This window comes from Myotis nattereri (genome assembly GCF_964212035.1).
Source record: "Myotis nattereri genome assembly, chromosome: 1".
Lineage (NCBI taxonomy): Eukaryota > Metazoa > Chordata > Mammalia > Chiroptera > Vespertilionidae > Myotis > Myotis nattereri.
Genome location: NC_138075.1, coordinates 76,480,215 through 76,495,895, shown reverse-complemented (window position 1 = coordinate 76,495,895; position 15,681 = coordinate 76,480,215).

Sequence of the window (15,681 nt, the reverse complement as noted above, 5' to 3'; positions counted from 1 at the left end):
TCGGGATCTGTGGGTCCTGCACAGACACAGACAGAGCTATGGGCCTGAAGTGAGACCGAGTATGGCTGTTCCACTCCCAGCCTCACCTCTGCTTCTCCTCCAGCCCCTTTCTGAGGCCTAACCTACACTGGCCCTTGCCCCATTGGCCTCAGCATCACCTCACCTCCTGTGCACACCAGACTCGGGCCCTTCTGCTCTCTCTCTTGGGCCTTCTCTTCCTTAGTCCCACAGGCTTCTGGGGGCTGCGGCTCCTTTTCATCTGCTGGTATGAGCTCCTCTTTTAGCTCAGACTCTGGCTTCTCTGGACCTTCGAGTTCCTCCTTAACCAGGCTGCCTCCTGGAAGCTCATGCTCACTTGGTGAAGGCAGATTAACAAGGGCTTCTTGTTGGCTGGTCTCGTCCTTGTCCCCAGGGTTCAGCGGGACAGGAACACTGTCCCCTCCTCGGCTAAGAGCCCCTCTGCCTGCAGCTCGCTTCTTTCTCCTGTTTCCTTTGCCTGTTCTCCGAGGGGTTCCGGGTGGTCCTTCAGATCCCTGGCTCAATCCTCCCCCAGCCTCCGCTGGCCTCAGGGGACAAAATTCAGAGGCTTCCCCCAGAGCCTCTGCTGGGGGCTCAGATACCTCCTGGGCTGCTGCCTCTGGGAGAGACTCAGCTTCAGGGGGAGACCCAGGGGAAGCCCCGCTGCTGCTCCCCTCACCCGGCGGGCGTGCCCCATCCTGGTCTGGAGGCCCCAGGCCCTTCTGGTGCATCCATGCTCGGTGTCTCCGGTGCCGGCCCTTCCCTCCTGCACCCTTTCGGGTGGGTACCGTCCGGGTTCTGGAGAGGCCCGAGGAGCCCTCAGCATCCGTGGGGCTCCCCCTCATGGGCAGTGTCACCTCCAGTAGCTCCACGTACTCGCCCTCAGGTCCTTCAGCAGGGGCATTGTGCCCATCCCCAGGACTCCTGGTGCCCAGGGCGTCCTCAGGGAGTGGAGGGCTAGGGAGCCCTGGGGGTCCGGAGGGCAGTTCTGGAGGCAGCGTGCTTGGCCGATGTCCTACCATGAGGTTTCCTTTGTGCACAAATCGGGGGCAGATGAGCTCAGCCCAGGGCAGCCGCTGAATCCCAGAGGGTGCAGAGAGTAGGCAGGTACTGAGGCGACCTGTTGGCCGGTCCTTATTGATGCCTTGTAGCCACTCAGGTGTGAAGAGGTAGGCACTAGCCTCATTGGGCACAGGCAGCTCCTGTACACGCCCACCTCCTGGGGCCAGGCACTTAAGTACCAGGCGGGGTGCTTGGGCTGCTGAGGGCACCACTTGCAGGTAGAAGTCCCCTGGGCACAGCAGCTGCCAGGGAAGGGCTGCTAGCTGTACCACCACCTGCTCATGCAAGCAGAGGGGCCAGCCCTCATGGAAGAAGAGGAAACCGCTGTACTGGGCCTGGGGAGAGAGACGGGAGGCTGTGCTCAGGCTTCTGCCGATGAAACCAACAGGAGGGGGCAGTTAGAATGGAACCATCCTAGGCAGGAGTGGCCTTATGCCTGGTGGGTTATAACCCCAGGGGAGCAGGTGTTCATGTGGCAGAGGAAGGGCTTGGGACTGGCCAGTTTTCCGGTGGTAGGAAGCTAATTCCATGTGTGGGAGTAAGAACTGAATCATGACAAAGACATGGTCAGCAGAGACCATTGTCTTGGAGGACTCAGAGACTCTCAGGAGGTTTTATAGCTAAAAAAGTGAAGGATCTCTATTGAGCCACATCTGGGAGAGTTAGTATCTTGACAATTGATATGAGGGAAAAAAATATCTGGAATTGGGTCTGGAGGGTCAGGGTGTTTGGGAGTTGATATTTCTTAGGGGCTAATTTTCGAGAAAGATGAGTGTCTGTGTGTTAATATCTGAGGGGCTGTGGCTCTGGAGAGATCAGGATCAGGGAGGCTCCCATCTCTGGGTGGGGGAGATTAGTCAGGCGGCCTAGTCTCCGGAGTGAGGCAGAAGATCTTAAGGGAGGAAAAACAGGAATGCATGGTCACTCACACAGGCTTCTTGCTGGATCTTGGCAAGCAGATGCTTGGCGGGCACCAGGAAGTCCAGAGTGTACCTCAGCGCATCCTCCCGGTAAGTCCTTTCCACTACCTGGAACACCTGGCCCAACAGTGTGGGGGCCGTTGCCTCAAAGGGCGGGTACAGGGCGGCGAGCGTGCTCTGCACACAGTCTTCCACGGGCTCCGGCTCCTGGGAGAGACAAGACCAGGCTGCAGATCACCCCAGCATGGCTCCTTGGGAGTGGGCTGGTACGGGGCTGGCTGTATCACCCCGGGGTCCCACTGAGAGCACAGAGAGGGCACTCAGGAACTGCCGGCTGAATGAGCTCAGGATGGGAGTGGCGCTGGGCCAGTCAGAGGGCACAGGCCTGGCAGTGCACTCCCTGAGGGAGCTCTGAGAACTTGGCTGTGGAGATCTGGGGAGAATTTGTTGTGCATGTCTCTGATTAGGGCCACCCCTGATCTTAAGGGTCAGGGTGATTGCACAGGCCCTCCCAGGAGAGTTGCGATGGCTACTGGGATACCAGGGGACTGAGTTATGTCTGGGAGCTCTGGAGGGTGGAGGGCTTCCACACAGCACCCTGCAAGCCCCTCCTCCCAGGGCCTACCATCCTCAGACCCCCTGCCCCCGCCATCTTTAAAAAAAGTTAAATAGCAGTTTAATTTTGACTGACAATACAATATCTTAGGCCATCCATTTAACCTCTATACCTCAGTTTATTTTCCTGTAAGATGGGTGATATTTTTGCTGTGCTCACTGTTGAGGTATACAACATTTAATTGTTTTATATGCATTTAAAAAAATTTTTTAGCCGAAACCGGTTTGGCTCAGTGGATAGAGCATCGGCCTGCGGACTGAGAGGTCCCGGGTTTGATTCCGGTCAAGGGCATGTACCTGGGTTGTGGGCACATCCCCAGTGGGAGATGTGCAGGAGGCAGCTGATCGATGTTTCTCTCTCATCGATGTTTCTAGCTCTCTATCTCTCTCCCTTCCTCTCTGTAAAAAAATCAATAAAATATATTTAAAAAAAAATTTTTTTTTAAAGCAAAAATACTAATTGTGAATGAAAAAGAGGCTACATAGCAGACCTGACAAGTTCAGTGGCCAATAGTAACCACACATAATACATTCCCAACTGGGTAAGTCATGATGGGTAGTCAAGCGCCAGACCTATAGCTTCCTTAGTAAAAGGTTAATCTTTGCTTTAATAGAGCCCTGCCCATTGTTCTTGTGCAGCTAGGATAACATACCTTTCAAATGCCAGAGTAATCTTCATTTCCAGACAACTTGGAGGCATAAGCACCCTCAGGAGAGAGCAGGTGCACCAAAACTCTCTGCTGCCTTGTTGCCTGCATATTATCTCTAGCTGCTGTAATGTTAAATGTTAACTACCCTGAACCGTCAATGTGAAAGAAGTATATATCTCTCCATTTTGCTTTTTATTCAACCCCAGGTATCCCCCCTCCCCTCTTTGCTTTCTCCCACCTCCTTAATCTACCACCAATGGATTTCATGTAAACTCTCTTACATTTTCTCCTTTAATTCTAAATGTAAATAAGGCAATGCCAAACTGCCATTCTCAGGAGCATTTTCTCAATCTATTGAGATCTTGCTTCCAAGCATGTCCTCAGTTTGGCTCAAATAAACTCTTTAAAAATTATTTTATTTTTTTTAAATTAAATTTATTGGGGTGACATTGGTTAATAAAATTATATAGGTTTCAGGTATACAATTCTACATCATCTATATATTATGTGTTTACCACCGCAAGTCAAGTCTCCTTCCATCACCATTTATCCCCCCTTCACCCTCTTCCACTTCCCCCCACCCTCTCTTCCCTCTGGTAATGACCATACTGTTGTCCAGGAGTCTTTTTTTTCCTTTGCTTAATCCATTCAACCTTCTCACTCACCCCTCAACTTCCTCCCCTCTAACAGCTGTCAGTCTGTTCTCGGTATCCATGAGTCTGCAGAGACCCCCATCAAAAGAGGTGGTGCCACCACCCATGAGTCATATGCTAGAGATGGTGGTTGGATGGGAGGGAGGACTAGAGGGCTGTGTATCTTGAATCTTTCTAGCACCCTCTCTCCCCTCTCCCAGAGTGGCTGTGAAGCAATCACCCATTCCAGAGCATGTGGGATTGGGTTACAAAGAACTGGGTGGGGACAGTTGAAACAGGAAAAAGTCACAAAAGGAACATGTGGGGAAGGGAGAAGCAGGCCTTGATGGTCTGTATTGGAGCTGAAATCTTTTCTGATTTCAACAGGACTCTCTCTGCCCATCTCCACCTGGAGCCACAGTCTCAAAAGACTCAGCCCTACTTCCTCCAAACTCACCTCCTAAGTGAATTAATGGGTTATCTTTCTCCATCCCACACTCTAGACAGCTACCCCTCAGGCAAACTTATTTCTCCTTCCAGGTGGCTTTGAAGTTCCTCCACCAGATTTAATCGCTGTAAGTGCGCAAGGGGATGCTCACTGCAGAGTTTTTCCAGTTCTTTACCTGCCCGATCCCCAGCCCCCGCATTTGCCCTGAAGACACAGCTGCATACCATTCTGCTCCGGGTCCCTCCGGCCAGAGTTGCCAGCCAGTCCTGACCATGAGAAGCTAGGGCAGCCACTCCGGACAGGGCCATCCCGTGCGTCACACAGAGACCCAGCCCCAAGGTGTGTGGGCGAGCAGACAGACCCCCAGTGTTCCGGGGCCTCGGCCAGCGCAGGGAACGTGGGAGGGGGGCGGGGGGAGGTGGGCGGGGGGAGGGGAGAGCAGGGGCGGGGAGGCAGAGTGGGCCGTCCGCTCTGAGGCCCGCAGCGGGGAGCGGGGCGCTAGAGCTGGAGCAGCGAGGCAGCTGCAACCCATTAGGGGCGGTGAGCTCATGGCTGGGAGAGAGTCTCAGCCACAGGAAACGACACCGGCGGGAGGGGAGGAGGGGTCTGGGGTGGGAGGCGGTGGGCAGGAGCACCGAGACCAGGCCTCTAGGCCGCCCGGACCAAAGAAGAGACCAGAGAGACTGAGTCAGCTCTCCCTGGCCCAGTTCCTCTTTCTTCTCGCTCCAGCCTCCCTGCCAGGGTGCCCTTCCTTTAGCAGAGGAGCAGCCCCGGTAGTGCTCCTCCCCCTGCTCCACTCCCCGCAGGGAGCGCCTCCCAGGCAGCCCTCTCCTCTCCCCCTCCTCCCTCCCCCTCCTCCCCTCTCTGCAGGGAGCACCCCTTAGGGCTTAGGCCGTGTCCCCCTACCCCACCCCCGCAGCGGACGCTCCCTGGCAGCGCCCACTGCAGTAATTCTTCAGAGAATACTTCTGGAGTGAAAGTTCGCAGGACAGTGACCACTCCTGCTGGTATGGGCTTTCCCCGAACTATGCCCTCCTGCTTCCTGCGCCCTGAGTGGCTGCTGCCAGGGTCCCCTGCCCCCTACAGGGAGCTCCCTCCCCTTTGCGGCGGGAATGCCCTAGCACTGCTTCTGTCCCCTGCAGCGTGAGCTGGGGCACCCCCGCCCCCAACCTCTCGTCTGCTCCAGCAGCGTCACGCCCCCGGGCACCGTGAGCCCCCTCCCCATTCTGCCCGCTATCCTGAGGCAACCCCTCTTCCCCGCGGGAATTTCCCTCTTCGGGTCTGGCCCTGGCCCTGGCCCAGGCTCAGCTGCGGCCGGTCCCCCAGGGCCGGATGGGTGGGTCCGGTTCACCGGGCTGGGGACTGGGATGGAAAATGGTAGTTGCAGGCAGGTCAGTTCTCATGACCTGGGGCCGGCCCCTTGCAGGGCCGCTGCAGCACCCGGGCCGTACAGGGACCCGGCGCGGGAGGGAAGGTCCTGCACAGGTCCGGACCGAGGAGGGCGAGGGGCGGCGTGTGGATTAGGGGAGAGACCAAAGGAGGATGGGGGAAGGGGCGGGGAAGAGGAGGAAGAAAGAAAGGGCAAGGGCAGTACCCGGTGGGGACCGAGCCAGACAGCGGGGCAGACAGATCAAAGAGCGGGGGGCGGGAGGGGGAGTCCCGGGAGCGCGCCGCAGCCCGGAGCAGGCGTCGGAGGCACCCGGCTGGGTGGGAGCCGGCGGCCCACAGCGCACGGGGCGCAGGCGGAGGGCACCGGGGTGGCGATGCGGGACTCACCATGGCTCGGCGCGGTTTCGCGTCCGACGCTCGGGCCGGCGGGCGGGGCCGGGCGCGCCGCCGCCTCCGTCCCGCCGCTCGCGTCTCCCGGGTCTGGCGGGGGGACAGCTCCGGCCGCGGCGCTCGGCGGCTCGGCTCCCAGGCCGCGGGGCCCCGCCAGGGAGGACCGAGACGGCCGCCCGCCCCGCCTCCCAGCGCCCGCCGGGCTCCGCGCCGACCCCCTGCCGGGACTCGCGGCCCCGACCCCCTCCCGCGGAGCCTCTCCCCGGCTCCCCCGGCCGGTCTGCCTGGTCCCCCGCAGCCCGCTCCCCCCTTCGCTCCCACCCCCACCCCCGGGGGGAGCTGCGACCCTGCCCGGGAGGCCCGCCTGCCCGAGATGCCCTTCTTTTCCCGCCACCGCCTCGCGCTCTGCGGGACCCTCCAGAGGCTGGGGCGTCCGTGAGGTCCCTGCACCCCCAGCCCAGGACCCGGGTCGGTCGGCGGCCGGAAGCCTCCGTCTCTAACTCGCCTGGGAACCTCTTCTCCCTTCAATTGCCAGACTCTGGCAGAACCTGGGGCTCCGAAGAGACCCCCCCCCCCCCCCGCCCCATCCCCGCCCGCCTTGGGTGGAGCGGAGGGCAGGGAAGCCAGGGGATTCCTCCCACCCTCTGCGTCCTGCGGGCCCTCCTCTTTCCCTTCTCCTCTCCTCAGTCCTCGAACACTCGGGCTCTGACAATGGGCTCCTCTGTTCGGCCTGGGGATGGCGGAGGCGTGGGGGGCCGTGAAGGCTTGGGGTGGGCGCCGTGGCAGACGGGGGGCAGGGTCCGGGGATCGGGATCCTCCTGGAAGGGCGTGCGCTGCTGGGAACAGGTTCTGAGTCTCGTGGTCGCTGTGTGTCCACTCGGCACGTCCCTCCTACCTCTCCCACTTGGGCTGGCGGAGGGAGGCAGCAGAACCCCGATCGGACCCCATAATTTGGTACTGGATATCAGACCGTCCCTTCCTTCTTGCCTCACCCACCCTTCCTCGAGTCTGGATGGGAAGTGAAGACCCAGTTAGGCCCCCCAGGAAGGTTAGGGCCGGTTTAGGCATAGATGGGAGATGTCTTGTCCCTCCTCTGAGCGGGCCCGGGACGCCCTGCAGGGGCAGTGGGGTGGGGGTGGGTTGGAGCTTCCAAAGGGTGGGCTTTTGAGAGGAGCTCAGAAAGCAAAACAGTTCCCAGAGGGGGGCTGGAGGCCGGTGCCGCCGAGGCTAGGGGGTGACGGGTGGGAACCCCCAGGAAGCCGGGAGGCCGGAGCTTCTGGGCAGTCGCCGGAACCGCGGGAGAGTAGGACGCCGATTAAGGTGATGACTCTTCTCTCACCTCCTCAGAAAGTTAAACTCCACCCATTCTCCACTCCACTAGGTTTAGAAAAGAGGAGAGAAAATGTTCATTTTATTTGTAGGCAAGATCCCTCTGCCCCATCGTGGCAAAAGATTAATCGAGGGCCACAAACCCTGGTGACCATCTTTCCAGTCCAGTGAGAAGCAGGGAGTTGGAGCTCTTTGCTGTCCATGGGTCAGGGGGCCCTGAGTCAGGAAGACTCTTCCTTAGGATTTGTGCCTGGGAACCGGGAGAGTGTGATTTTGCTACCCCCTGGTGTCCACTGGGCAAATGCTGCCCAGTAGCTGGTTACCGAGGCCAGTCCTTAGGTGCATTCGAAAATCAATGTACAACTTTTGACTCCCCCAAAACTTAAGTTGTTTCTGAGTACTGGAGGGGGATTGGTTCCAGGAACCCCCACCCGTACCAAAATCCATGGATGCTCAAGTCTCCTATATAAAATGGCAGAACAATGCAGTTTGAATCCTTACACTCCCAACCATGGATGGTAAACAGTACGGGTATTTATAGGGGGAAAAATCCAAGTACAAGTGGATATGAGAAGTTCAAACCTGTGTTGCTCGAGAGTCAACAGTATTATGAACCTTATTCACTTGCTTCAAATCCAGCTCACCTATTCCCAGTGTTGAGGCATTATGAACCTTCCCTTACCTGGTCTTAAATTCCTTGTGCTCACACAAATTGGGAAACAGTTGGTAGAACCTAAATTAGAAAGTGGAATATAAACCTAACTGGTCGTGGGAGTCCATGAACTTCTGGAAAAGGGAGTGGGTCATTTATTTTCCCCATGGGAAAAGAGCACTTGAAAATTTTTGAGGGTGTAGCGTGAGGGAGTTTGAATTCAGGGTCTGGGATCCAGTTACTTCTTTCCAGGAGTTGTTTTAATCTGTGCTAAATTAGAAAGATTTATTTTATTAAGTGCCATATACTATGTAACTGGTGTGGCTCAGTTGGTTGAGAGTTGTCCCGGTGCACAGAGCGATCACCAGTCTGATTCCAGTGGGTTTGCAGGCTTGATCCCTAGTGTGTGTGTGTGTGTGGGGGGGGGGGGGGGTGCGGGAGGCAGCTGATTGATGTTTCTCTCTCTCTCTCTCTCTCTCTCCCCTTCTCCCTCAAATAAATAAATATTTTTTAAAAAGTAAAGTGACACTTACTATGCTTATAGTGGTTAAATAAGCATAGGCTGCTCACTTTCTCCAAGAATGAAGGTTGTTTGTTCCCTAAGAGTGTGTAGGTGTGTGGTGCATGTTTGTGTGTACAACGGATTGTGTGTTGACATATATGTTTTGGGGAAATGTGAAGGGGGAGATGATAATGGAGGACTTGGAGGCAGGGAACAGACCAGACAAAATACCGGCTCTTCCACAAAATACCGACTTCTGCGCATGGGCCACGAAGTTTCAATTGTACTGTACGTGCGCGCCTGCACGTGGTATTTTGTGGAAGAGCCACACTCAAGGGGCCAAAGAGCCGCATGTGACTCGCAAGCCACGGTTTGCTGACCACGGTTCTAGAGTGTTATAGTTAAAATAATCCCCAAGAAATTTCCATTATGGTTTTTAGGGGGAAGGAGTGTTATCCTAACATGAGAATAGGTGGAAGAAACGTTTGTGTCTAATGTATTATCTGGTTTATGTGCACCAAGAGATGTAACTACCATTGTACATAGGGTTGGGGCTTTGGGCTGCTCACTATTTGTCCACTTGAAGAGTAGCAGTATCGTGGGCTCTGCTTTTTTCTCATGCCACAAGGTAAGGGGAATTAATGAAGGACCACAGAGGGGACAGGAAAGGACAGCCTTGGGAGAACATCTTCTTGTTGCCTAGGCCTTCCAAGGAAACTGGGGGCCAAACCTTAGCTATCTTAGGAAAAGAACTCTGTGTAGTATATATATTTTAAATCTATTTTTGTTTAACTTTCCCCTAGTTTAGATTTTATTTTATTGGTAATATTCCTTTAAAAATGTACAACTTTTCTGAACCAGATGTTGGCAAAGTCCACACCACCAACATCTTGACTGTGGAGCACATTAGTTTCCACACTGGTCGACACGCCCACTCTTCCCTCCTGATAAGCCATTCGCTGCACCCTCACCAGACTGATCTTCCAAAGACCTCAATCAGATCGCCTCAGTCCCTTTCCATGGCTTCTGATTTGCATGACTCCTTTTTTGCCTATTTCCCCAGCCTCCTCTCTCACCCTGAGTAGAAAGCTACCAGCGATCCTCCAGCCATAGTGGCCTTTTGGTTCTTCAGATATGCCTGGCTTGTTCCTGATTTGGGGCCTTTTGCTCTCTGTTCCTTCTGCCTGGAGGAAGTCCTGTGGCTGGCGCTCATCCTTCGGTCCTACCTAAGGTGTTGCATTCTCAGGGTCTTCCCCAACCCCCTGGCCTAGTGTTCCCATTATACCTCCCAATAATGTTAGTTTGTCTTGTTTTCTTCACATTTCTCTCTACTTGATTATGTATTTATTTGTTTGTTTCTTTCCTTTCTCATACTAAGCCCACCTTTACCACTACATATTTTAAAATAAACTCTATGAACTCAGGGACCTTGTCTATGTTGTCACTGCTGTACCCTACCTAGTGTCTGACTTGGTCCCAGGAGACATCAGCTCTCCAGGTAAAGACTGTAAGGGGAGCAGAAAGCCCCACAGACAAAGTGACACATGAAAACTGGGAGGGACTGGGGAGGCCGAGGCTTGGGGTCTGCTGCTTAGCTTTCTTTAGCCCTCACAAATTCTTTGTGTCTGTGGGTTAGTATTTGCAAGTGGGAGATACACAGCACGGAATCAAAAGCAAATGTGGAACAGCCCCTGGGTTGGAGGTAGCTCGCTGGGCTGGGAGAGCATGGAGGAAGCATGGTTTGGAGAGGGAGCTGTGGAACAGCTCCACATTCACTTACGGACTTTATGGGTGTATAAACCCTGAGACCTTTTTATAGAGTTGCAACCCAATGGAAACATAGTTTTATGTTCTGTTTTCTTCATGTGGCAGCGCCCATACATATTTCCATGCATCAGGATAATTTTTGTGTATTTGCCTTCAGTTAAAGTGATAACTTGGTGCTTCAGTCAAAACATCAAATAGTTCCCCCATCATTTTTTAATTCATCTTAATTTTGAGGAATTTATATTATTTCCTTTTTATTTTATTTTTCAATTACAGTTTACATACAATATTATTTTGTATTAGTTTCAGGTGTACAGCATAGTGATTAGACAGTCATATACTTTACAGAATGGTCCCCCTGATATTTTAAGCACCCACCTGCCACCATATATACTTACTATATTACAGTATTATCGACTGTATTCCCTATGCTGTACTTTACTTCCCTGGGATTATTTTGTGACTACCAATTTGCACTTCTTAATCCTTTCACCCTTTTCACCCATCCCCCTACACCCCTTCCCTCTGGCAACCATCAGTCTGTTCTTTGTATCTATGAGCCTGTTTGGAATTTGTATTATTTCTGAATTTTCTCTGTTACACAAAGACAAGTGGAAACAGATTTGCATCAATTTATCTCTCCTCACTTTGAGTTACTTCCATTTAGCCTATTTTAGCAAGTGGAATTATTGGATCAAACAGTAGGAGCCATTTTACAGCTCTTGCTATTACCTAATGAGGCAATACAGAGTGGGGCAAAAGTAGGTTTACAGTTGTGAGTATGTGAAACACAGTTCATTCTTGTATTATTATTTATTAATTATTGTATTATTTTACATATGAACAAATGTAAACCTGTTTTTGTCCACCCCTGTATTTGGAGAGCACAGGTTATGAAACTCTTAAAGTATTTAAAAAGTTGGTGTGAAGAAGAATTGGATTTGTGCTGAATGGCTCAACAGTGATAAGGCAGTGATGAGCTGTAAGATTAGGTTCTGTCCAGGGGAATTTTTAATATTTAGAGCTGTTTGAAAATGGCATAAGGCTATCTCCATAGGCAGTAGATTCCCCCTCTCTGGAGATTTTTAAGCGTAGAGAATTCGAAAAGAACTAGCTTATACAACTTTCCTGATTTGTGATCTGTATATTTTTCCTAGTCCCATTCCTTTGCTTTGAAAACAAATTTTGTTAAAAGAACATTTTTGAAGACCTAGCATGTGCTGGGTATATCTAGTGGCAGCTCGAGCCCTCACTGGCAGGCTCCCAGCAGGCTCCAGGGGCAGGCAATCTGGGATTTAGGGCAGCATGGAGTCAATGAAGCCAACCCCCCAATCTTTAGAGCTGTTAAGCAGGTGGGTAAAAATTTATTTTCATTTCCTTGTCATCCCCTTCCCTGGACTCATTGTCCACTTATAGGTCTCTGCTCATCATATTCACCCTATTCTTGTTACAAAACTATCATTATGCTCCCAAGTCAAAACTGGTAACTAAGTGATTGATTCTAAGTAATTATTATATTATCTTGTTTTTTATTTCTGCCAAAAGATATTTGTACTTCAAATGAGGAGTTTGGGTCTCCAAAAAATCTGCAATTGGTGGAATATAGCATTCCTAATTCCACTAACATAACTTTACCTCCCCACTATGAACACATGTGTTTATATACACACACTCCTGTACACACTTAGCCTTATTTATTTATTTTTTTAAATCATCACCTGAAGATATGTTTCTATTAATTTTTAGAGAGAATGGAAGGGAAGAAGGGAGGAGGAGGAGGAGGAGGAAGAGAAGGAGGGAGAGAGAGAGAGAGAGAGAGAGAGAGAGAGAGAGAGAGAGAGAGAGAGAGAGAGAGATCCACGTGAGAGAGACACATTGATTGGTTGCCTCCCCAACCAGGCCAGATCGAGCCTGCAACCGAGGTACATGCCCTTGACTGGAATCAAACTCAAGAACCTATGGTCCACGGGCCAATGCTCTACTGAGCCAAACCAATTAGGGCCTCTGATTTTTATTGAAGAAACCAGTTGCTTGACATTCTGCTGTTTTATATAGACTAGAGGTCCGGTGCATGGGAGGGGTCCCCTCAACTCAGCCTGCACCGTCTCTAATCCGGGACCCCTCAGGGGATGTCCAACTGCCAGTTTAGGCCCGATCCCCAGCCTGATCACCCCTAACCGCCTCTGCCTGCTGGCCTGATCGCCCCTAATTGCCCCCCATGCTGGCCTGGTCACCCCACGCAGCCTGCTGTTCTGTCGTTTGGTTGTCCCTCACTAACCTCCCTGCCGGTCTTGTCGCCCCACGCAGCCTGCTGTTCAGTTGTCCATCTGGTTGTTTCGGTTGGCCCCTGGCTTTTTATATATTGGGATATATATATATATATATATATATATATATATATATATATATATTTTAATCCTCACCCGAGGATATTTTTCTATTGATATTTAGAGAGAGTGGAAGAGAAAGGGTAAGACAGAGAGAAACATCGATGTGAGAGAAACAGAGAAACACATCGATTGGTTGCCTCCCAAATGCCCCCCCACTCCACTTGGGCCTGGGCTGGGGAGGAGCCTGCAGCCCAGGCATGTGCCCTGGACCGGAATCAAACCCCAGGCCGATACTCTTTTCACTGAGGCAAACTGGGTAGGGCTGGTTTTTATATATATATATTTTAAAACTACCTTGGTGAAATCTAGTCTCAAAACTCCAAGTTTAGCCAGGGAAGAAAAGCCCCTATTTAGGATAGAGATTCAATCATAGTCTCTGAGATTTACTTTTTCTTGGAGTATATTTTGCTGAATTCCTCTGCCACCACCACACAGGCCTCAGGGAAACTTTCTGAGTTTCTCCATAATGCAATGGGAGGCCCTCTTCAAGTCGGCAGGGTGACCCACCTAAGGCAGCAGGGTGCAGAAGCAGAGGGCGCTGAGGAGACACAGCTCCGGGTTTAATTCTGGTGCTGCCACTGGCAGCTGCATGCCTTGATCTGGGCTATTGCGTCATCAGCAGTCACCCTTCCTCCTAAAAGCTCAATAAAAGCAACGAACATGGGAACGCCAGGAAATACAGTCACCAGGAGATGAAAACAACACAGAAAATGGGTTGGTTTTGCAATGTCAGTGTGAGTTTTTAATATGTCCCTTTTGTGCCCAGAAAAGAATATTCAGAGGGCCACTTTGGCTTTGTAAAATTTATGTTCCCTGTATTAGAGATGCAAATCAGAAGCCAAGTTCTTCCTTAAGCCTTTGTATTTAATGTATAAACAAATTTAAAATATATTTTATAAATTTAACTTATTCCATGCCCTTATAAAGTAATTTGGTCATCTGAGCTAACCAACATGACATTCCTGAATACCTAAAAAACTCAGAAATCTAGCAATTTATGAATATGGTTCAATTCTTAGGTTTTCCCAAATGTTCCAAGACTGCTTTTAAAGGAAAGTTCTATTTCAAGTCACGTCTACACCAATTACACATTTTAAATTAGAATTACAAGGCCAATTTGTAACTGTAACAGACTGAATTCTCTTAAACACTGCAAATGCCTAAAATACCAAATATGCACAAATTCCTTAATGCAAACATAATGATGCTATGTGTTTGATTTTCTTAAATATTCTATCCTGAGTTAAAATGTCCTGGATATTAAAACAAACTTACCCACTAGGAAATATGTCATCCCAAATGGCTGGGGAGCCCCTTCCCAAGTGACTTTTTGGAAACAGGTCTTCCGTGGCCCAGAGAGCATAACCAGCGGAGATTTGTCCCAAGGCTTTTGGGAAGCTCTTCTCAAGCCCCCAAGTACCCCACTGAGCCCTGTTTTATGGATGCTGTGTCATTACTCTCCGAGTGGGCTTAGGCCCCTAGATTCAAGTTACACTCCATCTCATTCTTCAACCTACACACGGAAGTCAGAAACTCTTATCTACATTGCTACGCCACTTGTTTGGATATAATGAATCTATTTAAGGATTCATTCTATTCTGAATTCTTTCCACACTCTTCCCAGCTTCTAGGGTCACAACTCCTACAGATGGTTGAATTTCTCCTGGTGTTGGCTAACTCTGGTCACAGACCAAATGTTACACCAGAGACATGTAACAGGAAGATTAACATGTAATAGAGAATGGGCTTTGGGTTAGGATGAATGAAACTCTTTGGAAGGTGGGAGAAAAATGTCATGGAATTCCTTTGATTCATTATACTCTTCTGATATGTGATATGTTTCAAATGTATTATTTCTACCTGCCTCTTAAACTAGGCAGTGAAATCTTTTCTTAATTTATTTTTAAAAGATTTTTATTGATTTTTTAGAGAGAGAGGAAGGGAGAGGGAGAAACAGTGATGTGAGAGCAGGGCATTGATTAGCTGCCCCCTGCATGCCCCCTGCCAGGAATGGAGCCCACAACCCAGGCATGTGCTCTGACTGGGAATCGAACCAACAGCCTCTTGGTGCACAGAATGACACCCAACCAACTTAGCCACACTGGCCAGGGCAAGTGTGTGTGTGTGTGTGTGTGTGTGTGTGTGTGTGTGTGTACTAGAGGCCTAGTGCACGAAATTCGTGCAAGGGGCTTGACCCTTGCAGCCGTGGTGGCTGCCTCAGCCCTTGCAGCCCCAGCTTTGTCTGGAAGGTTGTCTGGAAGGTCGTCTGGAAGGTCATTCAGCTGTCCAGTCTAATTAGCATATTACGCTTTTAATATATATATCTCCTTGATTGCTACAACTTAGGAGTGTTTTTTTATTTCCTGGCTCCAAATCGCAGCCTCCTCCAAAGCCATAACCTGTGTTGGGCACAGATTAGGACCCGAGTGATATGTGGAAAAGAGAAAACCCAAGAAGCTCTGTGCTCTCTGAAGGCAGTACGTGGGATTGTTGGGGAATTACTGGAGAAACAAATAAACAAAAAAGAATGAGTTGACAGCCCTGGCTGGCGTGGTTCAGTTGACACAGGTGTCTCTTAGATTAGGACCTTGAATGTTTCCACTAGCCAAGACTGAGAGACTGCAGGAGCAGGGGCAAGTTTGGAAGCCAGGCAGATCTGAGGTCAGTTCTGAGTATGTTTCTTAAGATGCCTGCAGGACACTGAGGAGGCTAGTGACAGTCAGCAGCTGGAGATATGTGCCTGGAGCTGGAGGGACTGGGGCTGGCGATATGCTTTGGGGGCAGATAAGTGGCAGTGGAAGCCATGGAAGTGTACCAAGCCGCTCGGAGAGGGCGGTGGGAGCTAAGAATAGGACCTAAGAATAGGACCCTTAGAACACCATCATTTAAGGTGCAGACAGAGGAAGTGGGGCCCGCC